This window comes from Condylura cristata, unplaced genomic scaffold (assembly GCF_000260355.1).
Source record: "Condylura cristata isolate star-nosed mole 26May11 unplaced genomic scaffold, ConCri1.0 scaffold00009, whole genome shotgun sequence".
Taxonomy (NCBI): Eukaryota; Metazoa; Chordata; class Mammalia; order Eulipotyphla; family Talpidae; genus Condylura; species Condylura cristata.
In genome coordinates this window covers 49,272,903-49,279,386 of record NW_004567110.1, presented here as the reverse complement: position 1 = coordinate 49,279,386, position 6,484 = coordinate 49,272,903, and the positions used below count along the sequence as shown (strand labels likewise).

General features: G+C 41.3%; 1 protein-coding gene across 2 annotated transcripts in view; it reads left to right on the top strand.

The window, feature by feature from the left end:
- Positions 1-4,235: 4,235 nt before the first annotated feature.
- MTFR1 (mitochondrial fission regulator 1) overlaps positions 4,236-6,484 on the top strand; it is a 43,112-nt gene continuing 40,863 nt past the window's right edge. For both annotated transcript variants that reach the window (XM_004679838.2, XM_012723095.1), the window contains exon 1: positions 4,236-4,300. The gene's annotated coding sequence lies outside the window, so the exon portion shown is untranslated. The remainder of the gene's footprint in view (positions 4,301-6,484) is intronic.

Below are 6,484 nucleotides of genomic sequence, written 5' to 3'. Positions count from 1 at the left end.
GGGGAAGGAGACAGGAGATAGCACCTGCACCCAACATAGCAAATATTCATTGTAAAAACTATGTTCTACATTGAGATTGTTTTGACTGAGGTAAATTTAAATGTTATTCTCACTCCAAAATATCTAACTGTATTAGTGATCAGAGCTTTGAAGCCAGTGGGCCTGCTATGAAGTAGTAATTTGCGTCTTTTAACTCTCACCTCAGGTGAAAGTATGTTGGCTTTTCAATCAGCTTTAACCAATGCAGAACCTCTTTCAGACATATCCAGCTATACCATATCTAAAAATAACCAATGCAGAACCTCTTTCAGACACATCCAACTATACCATATCTTAAAAAAAAAAAAAACCCTTATAGAGGGAGAAAAAAACAAACTAAAACATCTCTCATAAAGCAGCTTACTGCTTTAACCATTGATCTTTTACTTGCTAAATGTTCCTGAATTCTAGCTTAGTACTTCCTGAGTACTAAGTACTATATGTATTTGGTGTGCTATATTTTCTATATACTGGCAATCAGCTGGAGAAAGAATCTTTGTTTCTAGGAAATACACTATAAGATTTAAATCATTCAACTTACTCACCTTATCTTAACAAATGGGGTTGTCATTAAACCTAATGAGAAACAGGCATAGGGACAGTTGTCTTCACTTATCCACTGGATCACAAACACAGAAGTTGCATGTCCTTCATGGTTATTATTTATTGGGTCTTTGTGATAAGCCAGGCAGTGCACTTACAGATGTTATAAAATTGGTCCTCAGGGTTACCCTTTGTGTGGCTGTTTACTCCACTGTGCAAATCAGAAATAGAAATTCACTGAACTTACTGGCTTGCTTGAAGGTTATACAGCTGATAAATAGCAGAAGGGTATTCTGATTTGGAAGCCCAGATTCTTTCTACTACTGAATACAGACTCACACTCTACCATTATGAACAAATGAGAATCTGATGTTTTGTTAAATCTCTTCAAGGAAACTGGCTTACAATCTGTCTTAAGTCAACTTTCTATTGCCTAATGTATACGTAACAATGGATAAATCTCTTTGACCAAATAATGGCATTGTAGTCCTTTAATATATGAAAAGAATCTGGTGGCATATAACGTTTAAGGAACTTTTTCAAGGCCACAGCCACACAGTAAGAGAGAGTCTGATTCTTTTTTATTTAATAAATACACCATCCAGCAGATAAAGTTCTGGTTATTAGAATAATTGGAATATTTTGCGGGGCTTTAATTTTTGTAAAGAGCTCCTGGTCAGACACTAAAAAGAAAGGTTTTATTTTTTCTAAAACCCTAAAATGAATCAATCAATTGCCCAGTAACATTTTACATTTGTTCCAGACTTAGCTACATAAAACAGCCACCCAAATTTCTGGGGGATGGGGCCAGACGTAGGTATTTTTAAGTAAGTTCCGAAATGAATTTTAAGAACCATTGATCTTATGGAAAGATAGAAACACTATTAGCTATCTTTTGTTTTCTAACAATTTATTCCAAAATTTAGGAGCTTGACACAGTAATCACTTATTTTTTTCACAGTTTTGTATGTAAGTGGCTTACTGGGTCTCTGGCTTAAGGTTTCTCACAAAGCTATAATTGAGCTGTCAGTGGAGCAGTGATCATTATCATACAGCTGGGATCTTTATCCAACTTTTTTCAAAAAGCTATTAGCAGGATTTAATTCCACACAGGCTGATGAACAGAGGGCCTCAGTTTCTTGCTTACTTACAATTGGCCAGAGGCCTCTCTGTTTCTTTCCACATGAGCCTTTCCATAGGGCTGCTCACAGCATGCTGGCTGGCTTCCCTCAGAAGTTAAGGAACAATGACAGAGGATTCTGGATATCTTTTAAAGGACATCTCATCACTTTTTCTTTTTAAATAATATAGTTTATTTTTACATCATTTTGTGCATTTTTCCATCTCAGTTGTAATCCCCGTGGGCTTTCCATCACCAAATCATCTCACTCTCATCTTTTTTAAAAAAAAAAGATTTTATTTTCATTCATTTATGCATACAAGAACTGGGGTGTAGGCCAGAGGTACTGGAGGGGTTTGTGTGAGAGGATTCACCAGAGACACAGGGGAAACTGGGTAAATATATACAGTAAGTTTTGTACTGTCTTTGCAATTTTTCTTTAAAAATAGAAAGCTATTCTAAAATAAAATTTACTGAAAAAGTAAAGCACCTTGTTTAATTAAAAAAATTAAAGGTAAGCAGTTTCCTTACATTAGGTTTGTATTTAGCTTAAACTCTCTACTGTTGGGGACCTGCCCTGATCTCAGGCTGTTGAAAGGCAGACACAGGCAGGAACCTAAGGTGGGAACGACTTCGATGAGCAGATATTCCAAAAATTGGGGGGCAAAGGGGAGCGTTTACCATTTAAATTCTCTACCAGCCAAATACTTCTGGTACCAGGAGCCATGAGGACGTAGGCATAAGTCTTTTGTGAGACAGAACAGAGCATGGCTAAGAATATTCCTGGAAGCCGTTTTGATATCTGGAAAGTCATCAGTAACATCACAGAAGTGATCCAAGTTCATCAACTCAACTACTTGCTTTCATCCAGATCCCAAAAAATGCTCAAGGTCATACCAGGGCATCCTAGCAAGAAGAGACATGAAAGAGAGACAGTTGGAAAGGTAAAAAGGTAGTTTGAGCATCCTGTTTGGGATACTTTAAGATATCTTCCTTTTAAGGAGTAGAAACCAACATATGATCGCATGAATTAAATGCTAGGGGTCCTTTGGATTGTGGAAAGAGCTAGTTCCAAGTCATGAGGGCTGACCAAGCTGCACTAGCATTACAGTAAATTTATTCTGTACAAATTTCACAAGAAACAAGTGATCTTTGCCAGAAATAGCATTCTCCTCTGTCCCTATCCCTTTAGCTCGGAAACAGCTCTAGAGAAACAGCTATGAGTTCATTTATTTAGGTAGGTCTTGGCTCCTTCAACACAAATGTTTGTTTTTTTTTTTCTTTAAATATTTATTTTTGCATACAAGAACTGGGGTACAGGTGAGAGGATTCACCAGAGACAGATTGACCAATATACACGGGGGAGAGGAGCAACAGGCAAAGGTCTAATGTGCCATGTGGGTCACCTCCCTAGCTAGGAATCAAATTGGTGCTACAGTGGTTGTGGGACAGCTTCAGTGATGCGCTTTAACCACTTGTGCCACCAGGGAGAGCCCCAACATTTATTTGTATATATTAAATTTGTGTTTTTATCTCCCAGATAGCATGTAGACTGCTTGAGAGCATGACAACAGGCTTTGAAATATCCTTGAACTGTCACGAAGTGTTTTCAACAATCTCTTCTTTAGTAAGTGAAATAATATCCTTGCTGAAAGAGATAATTGGTTACCAGCGGGAACTGGGCACCAGGATTAAGTACATCAGAGCTCAGGTGCCTAGTGACCTTTGGGATAAATCATGACTAAAAGCAATGTGGGAGTGTAAGAGACAGCCAATCAGCCAGGGCCTCTTGGACAGTCAAACAGAAATACTGACAGGTCGCTTCTTACCCTACATATGAAGAGTTTATAATGTTTCCACATCGTGACCATGCTGAATATATTGTTAACTATAAATCTAATGATTACATTTCCAGGGTAGAATTGTTTGAAATGCAGAGTGACGTAGAATATTCAATATTTCAAAGAAAGTGTCCAAATGAATCAGACTAAAGAGATGCTAAGTATAAAATTTTCATGGATCAGACACGCTGTATAACCTCCAACCCTCACTCTACACAAACTCAAACACACCCCGGATGTGAGGTCCGCCTAGGCAGACCTGCCCTGTGAACGGCATGAGATAAAAGGACTTAAGATATCTAACTAGCGCTTAAGAATCAACAGCTTCTTTCAAGTCTCTCTCTGACTCGCTCTCACACACGCACACCCGCGCACACACACACACATACACACACACAGCTAACGTGGGTCGAGGGAGAGTGCGATAGCGAGAGTGCATGAGGTGGCAAAAAAGAGTACTTCCTAGGGCAGAACAGTCAACACACAAAGCAAGGTCCACGCGAAACCATAGGGACGGCTAACTGACCTCGCGCAGGCGCACATTAATTGCAAAAAAAGGCGGCTGCCGACCCGGGAGATAATCGCGTTGCCTTCCGCTCCGGATTGTCAGTGCCCGCCTCCCAGTCCGACAAAGCAACTGATTGGTCCGTCTGACTAGACTTGTGGCGGAGATTGCGTGATTGGCAGCTACACCTCGGTAGAGCCAAGCTGGAAGCGTAGAGTAGGTGAAGAAAGCGCCTGCTGCTCCGCGGCCGAGGTAAGTGGAGTTTGGGACTTGGGAAAGCGGTGGGCGTGGGGTCCAGGTAGCGCCTCCGGACTCACGGCGGCGGGAGAGCCTTAACAACATGGGGCAGGAGCAGAAAGGACCCGGTTCGGGCTGCGGGGAGCCGGGCAGGCTCGTGGGCCGGTTGGGTGTTTGCGGCTCGGCGGAAGGGAGGAAGGCGAAGACGTTCTCAGGCAGCCGGGGTGGCCGAGGGCCCTGGTGTGGCCGGGGCTCTGGCGGAGCGTGAGTAAGTCGGCGGACTCTCTCTAAAGGCTGGGGTTTGCCTACTCACCCGTCTACCCCAAACCTGCCCCACTCCCCGCTGGCCCATTCCTAGGAGCCCGCAGTTGGCGCGCGGGCCGCCAGGCGGCGGTCCTAGGGAGTCAGCTCTTAGCGACGGTTCCCGTGGGTGTCGCCCCTTTTCCCGGGACTAGGTGGGCGGGACCCCGCCCGTGTACCTCGGGGCCTGGCCTCGGGGTTTCTGGGGGAGGAGCGAATTTACTGGTCACCTGGGAGGTTTAACTAGCGTCACCTGGGTGGCGCTGTCCCTTTTCGCTTCCCAGTACTTCCCAGTGTGTCTTCCTGACCATAACCAGCGTTTACAATATAAAGCTTTAGGGGAAAGATAGCCCTTTGGACATAAAAAGAATAAAATAAAAAGTGGGAATCTTGAAGCTACACAGAGGTCGGAAGGGTAGTATAAAGAATTTTGTGTACTCATCACCCATTTTCAACAATTAGCAGCGCATGGCCAGCCTTGCTGCCCCCTCCCCCTTTATTTTGAAGTACGGATGAATCCCAGAAATAACATTTAATCTTTTACAAATTTCTTTGACGTTGTGATGAAATGGTCACACTTTACCAGTCATTTCTCTCTAGAGGTGTTGAGTAAAATAAGTAACACTATTGTGTAGACAGCGCTAATTTAGTTTGCCTGTAAGAACTGAACTATGTAGTTCACTTACCTATAGTTTTACTGTCCTGTGCTCAGACTTTAAATATCATTGAAAACATGTACCCAATGTTCTAGTGCTATTAATAGCGTTAGTGCTTTTGAGTACAATAATAGTGCCGATAAATTCTATATGTGAATTCTTACACTCCTTTAGCATTTACATATATTGGAGACTTACACTGAAGACTTAATCTGTATCACTCATTTTCCAGCCTGACACTACATCTAAAGACAGAATCTTAATTCAAATAATGTGAAATAGTAAAAAACTAGAACGAGACAGTAGGGCTTATTCAGAGGACAATAGGGAAGATCTCTTAAAAGGAGTTCATGATTCCTGATGTAGGGGAGTGATTCAGAAGTCTAGAAATGAGGTTAGGCTCACTTGTGAGAAACTTGAACAAAAGAAGTAATATGATCAAAGCCATTTTATAGGAGTATAGTGAGCTGGTATGGTCATAGGCAACTTCACCTGACACAAAAAGATTAATGAGTTGACCTGGTGAATATAAAGTAAATAGATGTAGGTAACTGGTAAATTTATGAATATGAGGAAAGGAATGAGTAAAGAGAGTTGTCTGGTGCTACAGTACATTCTGAAATGCTGGTAAATCTTGGTTTCTACAGATTTGTTTTCTAGGGTAGTTTTGGTGATGAGTGTTACTACTATGTCACTGTTATTTGCAATCTTTAAGGCTGGCATATTCAACTGCTCATATATTAGGTGTGCTTGATACAAATTACATATTTGAGATAAAAAGTAAATGACATAATCCCACTATTTAATGATAAACTACAGATGACGCATTAGTGTGTCATAGACAAGGGGTTGGCAATGACTTCTATGCAGTGACCTTAGGCCTACTTATATATGGACTATAAACTGAGTGTTTTCCTTTTTTTGATGGCACAAGTTAATTTCCCTCCCTTAAGACCAGTTGCAACCAATGAAGTAAACAAAACCTTGGGATTTTATTGTCTTCATACTAAGTAAAAGATGGTATTTAGAATTGGATTACTTTGCCCTTTCTCTTATCTCCTCCAGGTTGTCTTAATAGCCAGCATTTTCTGAGCTCTACAGTTGACCTCATCACATTCAGGCCACAATCTTTGTAGTTTTAATTGTTTTTTTTTTAAAGATTTATTTATTTGTGCATACAGAACGGGGTACAGGCCAGAGGTTCAGGGGCGGTGAGAGGCTTCACCAGACACAAAGTGGGGAA